The sequence below is a fragment of the Ochotona curzoniae genome, unplaced genomic scaffold, assembly GCF_017591425.1.
Source record: "Ochotona curzoniae isolate NIBS_2020 unplaced genomic scaffold, NIBS_Ocur_1.0 scaffold_4701, whole genome shotgun sequence".
In the NCBI taxonomy this organism is placed as follows: Eukaryota; Metazoa; Chordata; class Mammalia; order Lagomorpha; family Ochotonidae; genus Ochotona; species Ochotona curzoniae.
The window spans coordinates 55,530,414-55,547,812 of record NW_024467122.1 but is presented as its reverse complement, the minus strand read 5'-3'; positions in this window follow the sequence as shown (position 1 = coordinate 55,547,812).

Sequence of the window (17,399 nt, the reverse complement as noted above, 5' to 3'; positions counted from 1 at the left end):
ATCAGGAAAAATAAAGTTTTGTTTTTTGGGGGAACAGTCTTCAAGCTCTTAAAGCAAAACATGACTATGGACATGAATATCAGAGATTTAAAAAAAAAAAAAAACACCTCCAGGAGGAGGTTTCATCTCCAACCCCTCAGGGGAAGCAATATGTTGCTGGAATTTACAAATTTACAAAAATATGTAGCCAAATAGATAAGGACCTGTAAGTTGAAAATTTTGGTATTGTCCAGCCTCCCACTTGTACCTAAGAGCTGGATCAGGGCCCAGCATTGTAGTCTATTGGCCAAAATCCTCACTTGCATGCACCAGGACTCCATATGGGGGCTGGTTTTAATCTCAGCTGCTCCACTTCCCATCCAGCTCCTTGCTTGCGGCCTGAGAAAGCAGTTAGGACAGCCCAAAACCTTAGGACCCTGCACCCATGTGGGAGACCCGGAGGAAGCTTCCAGCTCAGCTCAGCTCAGCTCAGCTCTCACTGTTGCAGCTACTTCCGTTTCTCCTCCTTTCTGTAAATCTGACTTTCCAATAAAAATAAATCTTTAAAAAGAAAAAAGAGCAGGATCACACAGCTAGTCACCCCCTTCCCAGAGCTATAACCCTGCTTAGGAGGTTTTATGGGATTAGGTTTCTTGTAGAGACGCTGTCAAAGTAAGTGGTCCAGGGTTCAAAGTCCAATGCCAGGCATTGCTAGGTCAATGGAGCAAAAGACCAAACACACCCACACATCTGCAGCCAACTAATATTTGGCAAGTGAACTTAAGTCAATCCAGAGAGAAAGGACAGTTTGTTCAAGAAATGGTGCTGGGAAAATTGGGTCTCCATGTGTGGAAGAAGAACCTGCCTTACCAAGGTCTACATCCCAACTGCCAAGGAGATCACAGGGAACTGGAGTGCCCTCATAGGCCGAGAACTCTGAGGTCGACCACTCCCTATCGGCCCTCCCACTCAGGATGGAAAAAGCCCAGAACCCTCCTCACAGAGTCTAATGACATCAGAACAACAGCCAGGAGCCCTGAGTGGTCCTCAGAAACAGAAGAACAGTTAATTTCCTTCAGGACTCAGGAGAGGAGTTTTCTCTGGTCCTTACTTAGTTCCAACTTTAGCTCCCCATCCTCTCTTGCAATAACCATCAGGGTCACTCCGAAGGGCTGCAAATTAGATCAGATAGACAGAGACCAATAAGGAAAGCTTAGAACAGACAGGAAACAGACAGCTTGGACTTGCATATACCTTACTAGGTAGGACACAAAGATTAGTTACTCTTCACTAAGGTATTGAAGATTCCTCTGCACACCCCTCTTAAAACTGTTCTGCTCCTCAATCATTAACATATGGTTTATTAGAGTTATAAGTCTATTTGGACTATCCTAGAATTCACGAAGTTCAGTAAAAATCACACTTGAATACTATAAGCTGCCAAGTAAAAATATGGAGAAAAAAAAAAAGACATGAGACTGTTGAATAGTACCCTATAATCATTTTAAGGTTTATAGCCTGCCTGGGCTCGGGGGCTGCTCCCTTCGGGGTGAGTACTCCAAGGGGGGAGGTCTCCGTGACTGGGCAGGTCTGGGACCCACCTGCCGCCTTCATTTGGCGGTGAATGGGATTGGGAAGGGGTGCAAACTTGGGCCTGGGAGTTTTAACTTCCAGCAGCCAGGAGGCTGATGGTGGGTCTCAGAACGGGGCACCTCATGCCTGGATCACAGATGACAGCCACCAGTGAACATGGTGAGTTGTCCCTGGGCAGCCAGTGCGCCATTGGTGCCAGGCTCTGCCTGCTGACCGCCCAGCTGGGGAGCTCTAGGGTTTTGGTTCTTTGAATCACCGCTTAGGTAGATCCAGGTTGAACCCACTGTGCTTCTAGGACGTGAAGCATTCGTAAAGATTCCCATTGGCAGTAACTCTTCCTTTGTAAAACTTGTAATCACTGAACAATGCTGACCACCAAATACCAGTCCATGCAAAAGCTATGGCTTGGGGCTCATCCTGCAGAATTATGTTACCTGACATGATGATGGATCAGGAGAAGGGTCACATTAAGCAAGCCATTATATTAACCAGCACTCAGGAACCATAACTGGGGGTAAATCCTGTGAGGGATGTGTGGGCCACATTGTGTGAAAATTCTAGCTACACTGATTAGCTCAAAAGTTGGGGTGGTGATGGACTAAGCTAGGTGTGATCAAGGACCCTGCCATCAATCACAGGTAAAGGAACCCCCAATAGTCTGGACTGGTCAAGGCAGCAGCACCCGATTGTGCAACCTGATTAGGGTGTGGGTGGGCCGGGCTGCAACATTCACCAGCTCATACAAGGCCAAATGGAAGGCCAGACTTCACCGGGCACTAGCCTAAACCCAATGGCATGTATGAGAACTGAGTCTGGGAGTGGATTAAGTGGAGGAACTTGGGAAACTCCCTTGGCGAATCATAGCTCCCACTGGTGAACATGTGGTCCAGACCTGGGAGTCAGATAAGCTGGGCAAAGTAGCTCCAACAGCTGGCTAATGTGTCAATTGGTAATGGAACAGGGTAGGTCAGGCAGGACTGAGCAATCCTTAGTTCACAAGCAAAACTAAAGACCAGGAGGGAGCACAGGTCATGCCGAGCTAGGTACAGTAGGTACATTACCTACTGGTCTGCGTGAGCCAGGGACACTAAGCCACAGTGTCTAAGGCAGAGGTTGGGATAGGTGAGGGGCTGAGCCAAGCTGAGTCAGAGCAACCACTGGCATGCAAGTGATTTATGGCTGGGAACAGGCCCGGTTAGGGAGCTAAGGGGACAACCCTAGCTGGGTTGAGGTTCCCACCAAGGGGCATGTGACCTGGCATGGGGGCTGCCTTCTGATCTGGAAACGGTTGTAGTCTCCCTTGGCACCAGTGTGGACTGGGATTGGATGCACCGAGCCAGGCCAGACTCCAACACCCTCTGGTGTCCTGGAAGACCAGGGTAGATGTGGGATGGACTAGGCAAGGTCTCAACCCCTATTGAGCCATGTGTGAGCCATATGTGGGTATGGACAAACCATGGCTGGGCTGAAACATCTAACAGCAAGGACCAGTTTGACTTGGAGGCCAGTCAGGAAAAGCCACTGTTCCTGCTAGGACAGGAGGTGAACTGAGTAGGGCTAGCTCATGGACCCACTGGTATGGGCAAAGTCTGGCACTGGGAGAGGTTCTGTTGGAGGAGCCTGGGTGGCTCCTCCGGTGGGGCACAGACCCTGCAGGTAAGCGCAAGAATCATGATAGGAAACAGCCCAGAACAGGCTATGGAATGTTACCCACTGGCATACATTTGGCATGGGTCGGGGGAAGACCAGGCTGAATCTGTACACGTCATCCACTGGCAAATCCAAGCACCAGAACAGTGTGGGTCGAGCCAGGTTTGGTGGCAACAAAGACTAGTGCACAATACAGAATGCCAAGGTGAGGTTGCCTGTACTGGATGTGACTGCAGTGCCCAACCAGCACGCATGAGAACAAGGAAGGGAGGGGGCAGAGCCAGCAGTGGGCATATGAAGGGGCAGGGTTCGCTTGCTGGATAGCTACTCCCACTGGAGAGTGTGGGCTGGGATGTGGGCAGATCAGACTAAGCAGGGCTACAACACCTGTGCGCCTCATGTGGACTAGATCAAGGAAAAGCCAGGCTGGGCTGATTATTCCTACTGGTGCAAACAAAATTAGAGTGGGTGAGGGTTGCTGGCAAACCAGGGTAGGCAGTGGACCTGCTGGGGGTTATTGTGGGTCGCCCAAACTAGGCTGCAGCTCCTACTGGTTTATGTGAGGGCCAAGTATGTGCTGGGCAGAACCAGGCTGTACTGCAACACCCATTGGTTCCAGTGGAAGTCGGGAGTGAAAACAGAACCATCCCAGCAATTGCAACCACCAGCTGATCAGGGAGATTGCCTGTGCCAGGCCCTGTACTTGCTAGCACATGCAAGAATCTGGTTTGAGCACACCTTAGACAAAGTTTCTTTGGAGATCTCCCCAATCAAAATGCTGGACTCAGAACCCTAACCAAGAAAAGAGAGAAGACATAACAGGCCAATCAACCATCTCAGCTATATGATCAGTGGATTCTTCAAGGACCTTAATGTGCTTGGAGTGGCAAGATTGGCAGCAATTCATAACTGTTGAAATGTCAAAACCACTTGAGGAAGAACCTCAAAGCATACTCTGCATCCAGCACCTGGGGAGGGTGGGAAATTGGGTGTGCCTTCTCCCTTAATACCCACCTTTAAACATGAAGGAAACAATATGGAAAAAAAAGAGAGAGAGAGAGAGAAAAAAAGAAAGCTATGCCTAGCTTTGTGTTTCGAACTGCTTGTGGAAAATGAAATTAAAATGTAAGTTTATGCTTTGGAGCAATAAAAGTGTGAAATGTGAGTAAAAAAAAAACTTTTACTTTATAATATATGGTATGTGTTATGATAGTTATATTGTATATTATATAACATATATTATGTAAAAAAAAAACCCTTGCATTTTCTAACGCATTGGTCACTTAGTCCCATGTCAATTAACTTCATGATGTTATAAATTTCCATGTTTCTTCCTGTGTTGAATTTCTGTTGAGGCTTTTCATTGGAGGGGATGACATTCTGCCAGCTCTACTTTCACATGAAGGATGGTCTCCCAATGAAACTGTTGAATTTATCTGGACAATAAGACGCTGGACTCTCTGCATGGTCCATGCCCGCAATGATGGAATTATGACTGTTTATGAGCAGTACTGCTGTAATAATATGGAGGAAATCAATACAGGGGGAGGGCTTGGGGAAGGGTTGAGGGAATCCCAGAGCCTATGGAACTGTGTCATAAAATGAAATAAGAACCTGCTTTACATCTTTTATACAAGTCAACTCTAAACAGATCAAGAATTAAAATCTGCAACCTGATATCACTAAATTACTAGAAGAAAACATTGGGGAAACTGTAGGGCATGGATATAGGCAAAGACTTCTTGGAAAAGATGCCAGAAACACACAGTGAAAGTGAACATAAACAAATCGGACTACATCAAGATAAGAAGCTTCTTCCCAGAAAAGGAAACACTCAAAGCAAAAAGGCATCACAGAATAGGAGAAAATCCAAAGTTTATGACCAAATCAACTCAGACTTATGATTGAATCAATTTCAGTTTGTGTTTGAGTTGATTTAAATCAATTGAAAATGATGTAACTGAGAGGATTAATAACCAGGATCTATAAAAACCTCTAGAAGCCCAACAACCACCAAAATCCAGTTTCAAAATGGGTAAAGGACATGAAAAGGCAATATTCAGAGGATGAAATACAAATGGCCAACAGACCTATATGCTCAGGATTTCAACTAACACAGAAACGTAAATAAAAATACAGTGACATTTAACCTCACCCTTACTAGGATCACGTTCATCCAAGAGTGAACAAACACTGGCAGGGATGCGAGGGCAGAGCTACTCTCATCCAGTGTTGGTGGGAAGGTCAGCTAGTACAGCCATTATGGAGGCTGGTTCAGAGGTTCTCATATCTGACAACAGATCAGCCATAGGACCCAGCCATCCCACTCCAGATGAGATGAAATCAGCACACCAGAGTTAAGATTATGCAGCTCAATTCACAATGGCTGAGCTATGGGGTCAAACCAGATATCTATCAACAGATAACTGGATAAACAGGAAACACACACTATGAAATACTACTCAACCAAGTTGCATAAAGAATGAAATCCTGTCTTTTCCATCAAAATACATGCAACTGGAAATCATTTTGTCTAGTGAAACAAGCCAGTCCAAAGACAAATATGTTGTCTATCCTGTTAATATACAGGGTACTGATGTAACCTATGAGAAAGACCGACAACATCTTGAGATTTAAATATTGCTTACACTCTTGAGGACTAGAATTTTTTCCACTGCTTGTTACTTGTTAAAAGTTTTACTTAACTGAGTCCAGCGCTGAAGCTCAGTGGCTAAAGTCCTTGCCTTGCAAGCGTTGGGATCCCATAAGGGTGCTGGTTCTAATCCCAGTGGTCCTGCTTCCCATCCAGCTCCCTGCCTGTGGCCTGGGAAAGCAGTTGAGGACAGTCCAAAGCCTTGGGACCTTGCACCTGCGTGGGAGACCGGGAGGAGGTTCTGGTCTCCTGGCTTCTGATTGGTGCAGCTCCGGCCATTGTAGCCTCTTGGGGAGTGCATCAGTGGATGGAGGATCTTCCTCTCTCTTTCTCCTCCTCTCTGTGTAAGTTTCCAATAAAAATAAATCTTTAAAAACAAGTTTTACCTAATAGAGTATTAAGCCTCTGATTGCCAAGTTAAGTGAAACTTAAAGTTAGCAGGAGGGTGAGAAGTATCACCACACTCCTAACCTGTACGTAGAATTCGTTCACTTTGTGTAAATGAGTTGTTTTCTTTTAAAGAAAAGTTGCCCCTAATACTTGCTTGGTTTAAAACGCTCAGCTGACCAGAGAAAGACTTTTGGAAACAACAGGATGATTGAGGTTCTTCAGTACTAATTTTCCAGCAAGGACAAGTATTTTATTATATAATGGAGAAGTTATGTCTCCTGGCACCCAAAGAACTGACCTACAATGACAAATGTGCAACTTATTAAGCAAATTCCATTGAGCCTGCAACATGGGCTATTCATTTTCCCAAGGCACAGAGTTGCTTTACTACCAAGAGCCCTTTCCTCGATGGTTCCAGCTGGCAAGACTCATTCCCATTTGGATTTGTTTTCTGTATTTTTTTCTCTTTTTTTGTAATCTCATAGAGCTTCTCTGTGGGTTTTTTAAAATACATGCTAAGTTGATCTGCTCTCATTTCCCACTGCCATCATGATTGTAGAGACCATAGATAATTGTTCAAGCTCAAATCCATAGTGCGAGTTTCGGTCAGAGAAAAACCAGAAAGAGAGGCTTCTGTGCTGTATCTTGTGATATTCTCTTCTGGGACACGCATAGCTTTATTTTCTTTTCCAAGATACACACTCTGAGCAGAGATGCCTGGTTTTGATTTAAATGGGTACACAGCTTGTTTCCATAGCCTGTCCGGAAACCTTGCTTGTATATGCCATTGGCGATTCTCTTTCTCACAGAGCATACGGAATGTGCCAAAGGTGATCAGAGTCGGGGTCTATGGCCAGAGCTGAGCTGATCTGAAGCCAGGAGCCAGGAACCTCTTTCAGATCTCCCACACGGGTACAGGGTCCCAAGTCTTTGGACTGCTTTCAACTGCTTTCCCAGGCCACAAGCAAGGAGCTAGATGGGATTTGGAGCAGCTGGGACATGAACTGGCACCATATAGGATCCCGGGTGTGTAAGGTGAGGATTTAGCCACTGAGCCATTGGCTGGGCCTGATCCTGTGACTTTTGTCCTTCCTTGCCTCTGAGGTTAACAGGAATAAGGGATTGCATGTGGTCTTGTGGGTCATAAGAAAACTTGTTAGGATTAGAGCAAAGTTGGTCTAGTAAGGAGAATATGGAGCTAATGGCTGTACCTAGAAGGCAGCCCGGGGACTAGCATCAGGACTGCATTCCATCACCTTCCCATTACTTGCTATAAGAAGCAGTGTGATCCATCAGATGAGGCTGAGCAGGGCTCTAACACCTGTTGGGCTGTATGTGAACCAGATTAGGGGGAGAGCCAGGCTGGGCTAACCAACTGTATCCACTGGTGCATGCATAAGCCAGAATAAGTGCAAGCTGGTTGGGCTTTGCCGCAGCATCAGCTGGCAATTGTTGGAACTGGGGGCAGATCCTGTCAAGCTAGACTGCAGAACCATCGAGAAAGTACATGATCTAAGACTGGGAAACTATGGACACCTCTCCAATGGGCTGCAGCTCCCACTGGTGAGCATGAGAACCAGGGCTGAGGGCAGGCCTGGCTAGATAGGTGGTGGTACCCACTCGCATGAGTGTGGACTGGATAATGGAGTCAGTTGGGTTGAACTAGGCTCCAATTCCCATTGATGAGTATGAGAGCTGAATGAGGTATGGGACAGAGTGGACCAGTCTACTGCACATACTGGCAAGCACAGGAATCAGGGCAAGGGGTAGGCCTGGTAGGGTTATTGGGGGTTGCTCCGACTAGGCTGCAGTTTCCACTGGTCTATGTAAGGGCTGAGCATGCAGTGGGCTGGGCTCATGTGGACCACAGCATCCAACAAATATCTGAGTAAATGGAAGCTCTAAGGTGGACTATGTCAGTCAATGAACCTTGGAAGGATTTCCTCATCCTTGGATCGGTGAGATTGACAGCATTTCAGAACTATCAAAACCACTTAAGCAGAACCCTCAGAGTATGCTCCATATTGGGGACACTGGGATGATATTGGGGAGCTGTTCCCCATCCCTGGGTACTAAGGTGGTTGGGATACTAGGCAAAGCTTCTCCCCTTATTTCCTCCCTTTCCCCTAGACACAGGAGGAAGAAAAAGAAAACCTGGAAATAATGGTCTCATCCACAATCCCCTAACCCTCAATATTTCCCAACCAGGTCAACTACATAAACATCACCAAGAATAAAAATTAAAAGAGCCCCATGGGCAGAATTTGGGTCTAGAGGAAGGCCTGAGCTGATCAGCCTGCTGGCTGCTCGGAGTCAAAGGGGGCCAGCTAGCCCTGGCTCTGAGCCCCTAGGTGGCAGGGTTCAGGCTGGGTGGCCTGGACTCCTTAGCTTACCACAGGCTTGGAGGTGGGTGGGTCTGATTGTCCCTGGACATGGCTCTGGTCTGAAGGGAGACCTGGACCCTCTGGTCTGCCATGTGCTCAGAGCCAGGTGGGGCAGTTTACCCCAGAGGCAAGGCTTGAGTCTGGAAGGAAGCCTCAGCTGATTGGCTGCTGGCTGCTCAGAGTTGTAAGGGGCCAGCTAGCCCCAGAAGTGGGTTCCCAGGTGGCAGGGCTCAGGCCAAGTGGCCTGGGCTTTGCCCAGTGCCATTGGTGCCCGGGCCACCCAGTGGTGTGATCTTGAGGGGGGCAAACACAAGGACCTTTAAGGTTCAGACTGATATACCAGCCCTAGAGGGATAGCAGAGCTGGGGGTAGTTAGTATCAACCAACATCTAATACCACTCAGTGGTGCACAGAATGGCTAGGGGCTTACCTGGCAGGAATAGATCACAGTTAAAACAGGGGACAGGTAATGCTAAGCTACGCCATGATACTAACCAGCACACAAGAGAACTGGGTCTGGGGGCAGATTCTTTGGGAGATGTGTGAGTCCACCTCTTTGATCTGCAATTTCAACTTGTTTGCTTGGAGCTGGGGTGGTAACAGGCTGAGCTCAGCATGACCATAGAACCACCAACAATCATGCGTACTGGGGTTGGGTACAGGCTGGATTGGTCCAGGATGCAGCAGCTGCAAACACACCCAAGAATAAAGTGTGGGGCAGCTGGGCCACCACATTCACTGCTCATATATATGCAAGACGGAGCAGGTAACCTATGACCAGTAAGAGCCTAGCATTTAGTGCCATGGGTAAGCTATGATGGGTCTGGGAGTGGGTCTGGTGGGGGAAACTAGGGCAACTCCCCTGATGGGCTGTTGTTGCTGCTCGTGAGAATGCAACTCAGGCCTGGGTGTTGGTCAGAACAGGCAGGGTAGCTCCACCTGTCCGTACATGTGTGGGGTCATTTTGGAAGGGGGTGGACCGGGCAGGGTCAGGCCAACCTTAGCTCACTGCTAACGCAGGAGCCAGGCTGGAATGCAGAGCATGCCTGGCGAGGCTATCACACCTGCTGGATGGGAGCAGACTGAGCATAATGAGGCTATAGCACTCACCAGTGAGTTGGGACTGGTCAAGGGTCAAGTCAGGCCAAACTGCAGCATCCTATGACAAAGATCAAGACAGGGAAGAGGCTATGCAGAGTTGTGTCAGAGTAATCCTTGGCATACACAAGATCTGGGGTTTAAAACAGGCCTGGTTGGAAAGCTATAGGGGATGCCTCAACTATGTTGTAGTTCCCATTGGTGAGCATGAGAGCCGGAATGGGAGTGGTGGTCTGGGATGGACATGGCTGCAGTTTCCCTTAGCATGGGCATGGAGAAGCTCTGGGGAGTGCCAGACTGGGGCAGGCTCCAGCATCCACTGGTGCTTGTGAGAGCCAGAGTGGCTGTAGGACAGGTTGGGCTAGGTTTCCACTCCCACTGGGTCACATGAGAGCTGTGTCTAGGCATGTACTAGGTGTGGCTGGGCTATAACACCCAACAGTCAGAACAGTAGGAACTGTAGCAACTGGATTGGGTATGGGCAGGAGAGGAGGTGGACTAAATCAGCCCGGACCAAGGGCCCACTGGTATGTATGAGATCTGCCACTGAGAGGATATTCAATAGAGGAGCTTGGGGAACTCCTCTGTTGGGGAGCAGTTCCTGCAGGTGAGCACAAGGATCAAAGCAGATCAGGTTACAGTACCTGCCAGCATAGTGTGACTCAGGTATGGGGATTGGCCAGGCTGGACCAGTTTGTAACACCCACTGGTTGATCTGAGAACCAGGATGGGGCACAGGATAGGCTGGGCCTGGCCACATCATCAGCCAGTTCACATTAGTGCTGGGATTGGGGGCTGACTGCACCAGGTTGGGTGGCAGCTCCAACCAGCATGAGCTAGAATGGGAGCAGACTGGGCCAAGCCAGTCTACAATACCCAGTGGCAAATGTCAAGGTGAGATGGGCCATGTCAGACTGGACTGCAGCACCCACCAGCACACATGAGATGGGGACTGGGGGTTGAGCCTGGTAGCGGAATAATGGGGACTCTAATGCTGGGCCACTGCTCATGCTGGTGAGCATGAGAGCTGGAACTGGTGGCAGACCAGGCTGGGCAAGGCTACAACACGTGTCAGCCTACATGTTAACCAGGTTAGGGTTGAGAGCAAGGCTGGGGTAGCTGATTGTATCCACTGGTACAGGAATGAGCCAGAATAAGGGCAGGCAGGTGGGCTATGCCACAGCATCAGCTGGCAAATGTTGGGACTGGTGGCAAGTTCAGCCAAGATAGGCCACAAAATCACCTGGAGGGTGCAAGATCTGTGGCGGGAAGTGGGTCCAGTGGAGGGGTTGTGGGCTCCTCTTCGATGGGCTGCAACTTCCACTGGTGAGCATGAGAACTAAGACTGGGGGCATGCCTGGCAGGACAGCGGTGATACCTACTGGCAGGGGTGTGTGCTGGAGTGTGGAGTTGGTTGGGCTGTTAGGCTTTAATGCCCAGTGATGTATACAAGATCTCAATGAGATGTGGGGCAGGCTGGACCAGTCCACTGCACATGCTGGTAGGCACAGGAACCAGAGCTGAGGGGCAGGTCCAGTGGGGGTTATTGGAGGTCACTCTGGGCTGGGGCTTCCCCTGCAAAATGTAAGAGCTGAGCATGTGTTGGACAGGGCTGGGCCAAGCTGCAACACTCATTGGTTTGCTGAGGACGGAGGGCAAAACAAATTGATCAACTACCCTGGTGAAACTTGACAGCAAGTTTCTGGGCCAATGGAGACTCAGGTGGACAATGATAGCCAATCAACTTAGGAAAAATTTCCTTATCCTTGGGGCAGCAATAGCAGCATCTCAGAACTATCAAAAACACAGAACAGAACCCTCAAAAAATGCTCTGCACTGGGGAACCTGGGATGACACTGAGTGGCAATTCCCCATCCCCTGGGTAAAGCAGAGGTGGGGAGGCTGGGTGTGATTTCTCTTGTATCCACATCTCCCCCAGGTATAGAAGAACAAGAAAATGTGTCAACAAAGGGTCTCACCCACTATCCCCTGATCCTCAACCCTTCCTACTTTGATCAACTAAGTAAACATCATCAATAATAAATTTTTTAAAATTATTTTATTTTGATAATCTTTAGATAGTTGATTAAGGCACAAAGGGTCAAGGGCTACAGGAAAATGGGTAAGATCATTGTTTCCACATTATTATCATTATTATTTTTTTTTCTAGATCTAAGGTAAGGGAGGAGATAAAGGGAGAAGCCTCCCAACCATCCCAGGTCCCCAAAGTGGGGCATGCTCTGAGGGACCTGCTCAAGTGGTTTTCATAGTCCAACAGTACTGGATTGTTGCCGATTTTGCCATTCCAAGCATGATGAAATCTCTCCAGAATCCACTGGCTGACACAGTCTACCTGAGTGTCTCCATTAGCCTAGATTTTCACTGCCAACAATTGACTGGGGTAGGTATCGATTTGTTCTGTCCTCTGTCCTGTTGTGGTACCAAGTGTCCTCTGCAGGCTCCAATATACTACCATATCCTCCATGTGCACTTGGATTTGCTGTCTGCTGTTCATCAGAGCCTCTGAGGAAGCTTAGCTTTGACACTTGCACACCATGGTCACATCTTGGATCCTGCACTTCTCTTCATGGTTGGGGTTCTGAGATCAGCAGATCAGTTGGAGGGATCCACAAATCAACTTTCTCTGAAGTGATCCTAGGCCTGATTCCTGTGTATGCATGCCAGTACAAGCTCTGGCAGAGTTTGTCACCCCTATCAGCTTATGCATATGCTGGTGGTTGCCATTGCTGAGTCAGTTCTGTTTTCAGTCCTGTCTTCCACACAAAACAATGGGTGTTGCATTCCAACCTGATTCTACCCACCATACACTCAGCCCTCATGCAAACCAGTGGGAGCTACAGCCTAGTTGGGGCAATTCCCAATATCTCCTATCAGGCCTGCTCTCTGCCCTGGTTCTCATGCTTGCCAGTATGTACAGCAGAATGGCCCAGTCCCACATGCCATTCAGCTCTCCTACATGTCAATGGGCATTGAAGCCTAGTTCAACCCAACCAGCCCCACTATCCAGCTCAACACATACTGGTGGGTGCCATTCTGTCCAGCCATGTCTGCCCTAGTCCTGGTTCTCATGCTCTCCTGTGTGAGTGGTAACCCAAGCTGGAGGTGCCCACTATTTCCCTACTGGGCTACTCCCACTCCCAGTTCATGCACTTTCCAGGTTGTTCCGCAGTTTAACTTGACAGAATAAGCCCCTCCCTCCATGCCAGCATCTGCCACCTGATGTTGCAGCAAAGCCCAACCAACCCTCACCCACTCTGTCCTAAACTTGCACCAGTTGGAACAGTCAACCCAGCCTAGCTTTTCCCAGATCTAGCTTACATGAGGTCCACTGGTCTTGTAGCTCTGCCTGGTCTGGTTTACCCTGCCCCCACCCCAACTCACACTCTCCAGTAGGAGTGGTGTTCCAGCAGGGGAGCAATCCACATTTCCCCTACCAGCTTTTCTCCTTCCCCTCTCTCATCCCAGGTCTTGCATGTGCTGGTTGGGCGCAATGGCCCAGTCTGGCATGGCCTACCACTTAGCTTTTGCTGGTGGGTTCTGTAGCCTACCCCAGCCCACCCCCAATTCCAGCTCTGGTGTCGGGCGGTTAAGGCTAGCCGAGCCCAGCCAGCACCCAATCCAAGCCATAATATGTACTGGTACGTGATGCAACCGGACCTGGCCCAACCCACACTCCATTCTGGTGCTCAGATTCGCTAGAGGGTGAGATGAACTGGCCCTGCCTGGTTTGGCTCCAACCTGCACCAAAGGTATGCTTCTGCGTACTGTTCCCTTGCCTGGTTGGATTGCTCCTTATCATGGTTCTTGTGCTCACCTGCATGGACTGTGTCCCAACAGAGGAGTTTTCCAGGTTCCTTCCTGAAGAACCTTTCCCAATGCCAGATCTCACGCACACAGGTAGGTCCATGGGCCAGCCCTACTCAGTCCACCTCCTGATCTATCAGGAAAAATGGCCTTCCCTAACCAGACTTCAACCCAATCTGGTTATTATTGTTGGGTGTTATTGCCCAATCTAGCCTAGTCCACACACAGACACAGCTCACACCTTGCTCATCCAGGGCAAAAACCTAGCCTAGCCTGTCCTACACCTACCCTGGTCCTCACGAACACCAGTGGGTGGTGAGGTCTATCCCAGTCTGGTGTACCCAGCCCCAGTCCACACTTGTGTCAAGGTATGCTGCAGCCATGTCCAGACCAGAATGTGGCTCCCATTCCAGCCCTGTGTTTACCAGTGGGAACCATAACCCAGCCAGGGCGTGCCCTTAGCTCCCTATCTGGGTGTGTTCCCAGCTATAGATCTTGCTCATGGCAGTGGCTGCTCTGACCCAACTTGGCCTAGTCCCTTACTTGTCATGACCTTTGCATTTTGATGCTGTAGCCTGGCCTGACCCAGCCTAAACCAAGTCTCACCTCTTGTTGACAGGTGCTGGAAACTGGCCCTGCTCCATTTGCTCCCCTCCCAGACTCATGCAATTTGGTGTGCGTGACAGCCTAGCTGAACTTGACCTGTGCTCCAGCCTGGTTTCTGCTCTTGCTGGTGAGGTAAGATTGGCTCGGCCCTTCCTGGCTGTCCCCCTCCAAAGCCAACCCACACATTAACCGTTAGCCTAGAGTTACCCTGCTCAGGCTGTCCAAAACCCAGGCCTGAAACATGTGCTCACCCCCAATACATTCTCCAAGTTCTCAGGTTCCTCCATGCAGTCCATTCTCTGACCCAGAGCTCACATGCTCCAGCAGGTGCTGGGTCCTTGTCTGGCATAGCCTGCCATTCCATCTTGGCCTTTGTATGAGCTGGACAATGTTGTGGCTCGGCCCACCTCACACTGTGTGGTAGGATGCATGTGTGGGTGCTGCAGCCTGGACCTGCACAGCCTGGACCTGGTTCTCACACATTCTGGTTGGTGTCATGACGCTTCTTAATGTGACTCACCCTTGTTCCGACATTCAATCAGGTACTGGGATCCAACCCTGTCAGACAGGCCCTTCGCCATAGCTTTTGTGTGTACTGGCATGTGGCAGTCAGCAATGTTCTATGCTAACAGCCCATCTCAGGACTCCAACGTGGGCTGGTGAATCAATCTGACCCAACAGATCATACAGACTCTCCCCTCCAAACGGCCAAGTATCAGTCCCCATGCTTGCTAGCAAGTTTGGTGACCCCGTCGCTGGGAGTCACACATGATTCATCCCTCACCTACTCTCACATTGGCCTTATCTACTGATGTCTTTAGGCAGCAATTACATACCCCAAAAACTCGAGAGCTTGCTGCCAGGCGGCCAGCAGGTGAAGCTTCCATGCTGCAGAGGGCTCCTTTCACCTGAGCCCCCAAAGTTGAACTCCCACCCTCTAGGTTCCTCCTGCCACAAGGTGGTGGCAGCAGGGCAGGGTCAGATACCTAATCCCGTTTCTGAGATTTTCCTCATGGAATACTCACCATGAAGGAGAAATCTCTCAGGCCTCCCAACAGCCAGGACTCACTCACCATGTGGCGATGGTGACCATGGGCTTTATTGCTTGTCCTCAAGCAGTGACACAAGTAGAAGTAGAACCTTCAAACATGTTCCCATTCCTTCCTCACAGAGCTCTTAGGAGGAGAGCTCATTGGAGGGGAATGTATTCCTAAAAGACATGCCGTCTCTTCCCTGCTGAAAGTCTATATAAAAACTTACTCAATAAATCATGCTCCATCTGGTGATAATTATTCTGTGGTCTTATCAATGTGATTCTTTTTTTTTAAAGCATGTGAAATGCTCAGGTTTTTACATTTTTTTTTAAATTGGAAAGTCAGATATACAGAGAGAAGGAGAGAGAAGATCTTTTGTCCAATGATTTACTCCCCAAGTGAGCATAACGGCCGGTGCTGCTCCGATCCGAAGCCAGGAGCCAGGAACTTCTTCCAGGTCTCCCACATGGGTGCAGGGACCCAAGGATTTGGGCCATCCTTGACTGCTTTCCCAGGCCACAAGCAGGGAGCTGGATGGGAAGTAGAGCTGCTGGGATTAGAACTGATGACCATATGGGATCCTGGCGCATTCAAGGCAAGGACTTTAGCCGCTAGGCCAGCATGTTGGGCCCTACAATCTTTAATGTAAAATAATTTATGGTGCAGTTGAGAACGTTTCCCATAAAAAGCTGAAACTCAGAACTTCTGGTCTTAAGCACTTGGAATGGGGGCCACTCATCTCCTTCACCAGTAATCCGTACACACTGGACTAATGACACGAATCAAATTTGAATATATTTCTGGACCCTTATTTGTAAGACTGACTCACATACACTGGTATAGTTCCAAATGTCCACAAAGAGCAGATACTGGGCAAGGCCAAGCCAAGAACTGCGGACTCAATCCAGTTCTCTACATGAGTGGAAAGAATGCAACTCCTGGAGTAATATTACCAGGGAGCTAGGATCAAGAGCCAGATTATACAACACAAAGATTCCAATCGGATGTAGACATCTTCATCAGGACCTTCACTATTAGCTAAGCACTGGCTTCAATTACATTTTTTTCTTGTCAATTCAATTTGCACTTAACTTGTATAGCTTATGAAAACGTTGGCATGATTTTCTTAAACACAGCCATCACCAAGTTTTCAGATGATAAGCTCTGGAGAGTGAACACGATATATTGAATCTAGAAGGTTAAAACTGAGGTATAGGACCATCCTATGTTGGGTCTAATTAGGAACAGATGGGGATGGGCATTGCACTTGAAGTAGATCCATCAGTCTTTCTCTAAGATTTCACCAAAAGTTGTTAAAGAGGTTCTCTATTTTTTCTAAGGATGTCAGTTTAAAAATTCTCTTCAACTAGCTGAGTAAAGAAAACAGCTGTGAGAACGAGACACATGGACTCCAGAATTGACAGGAGACAGGGCAACAAGGAAGGGGCGAAGTAAAGAGGCGGTGGGAAGGATGGAGGCAGAGAGATACAGTGGCGTTACAAACTTCTAGGGAAAGAACATAATTCAAATAACTAGAGTTTGCTCCAGACTGTGGCTCAGGAAAAGTCACACACAAAAGCTGCTTTTGGGCCTGGCACGGTGGCGCAAGTGGTTAAGGTCCTTGCCTTGCACGCCCGAGATCCCATATGGGCGCCGGTTCTATCCCGGCAGCCCCGCTTCCCTTCCAGCTCCCTGCCTGTGGCCCGGGAAAGCAGTCTAGGATGGCCCAAAGCTTTGGGACCCTGCACCCGTGTGCAGGAGACCTGGAAGAGGCTCCTGGCTTCGGATTGGCATAGCATCGGCCGTTGCACTCACTTGGGGAGTGAATCATCGGACGGAAGATCTTCCTCTCTGTCCTCTCTGTATATCTGCCTTTCCAATAAAAAAATAATAAAAATAAATCTTTAAAAAAAAAGTTGCTTTTGGGGGCTGGCATGGTAGTTCAACAGGCTAATCCTCTACCTGCAATCACCAGGGTCCCATATGGGTACCAGTTCATGTCCTAGCTGCTCCATTTCCAATCCCATTCTCTGCTTATGACCTGCAAAAGCAATGATGGATGGCCCAAGTCCTTGGGACCCTGTATCTATGTGGGAGAGCCAGAAGCAGCTCCTCGCTCCCTGCTTTGAATTGTCTCATCTCTGGCTATTGTTGCCATCATTTAAGGAGCAAACCAGCAGATGACAA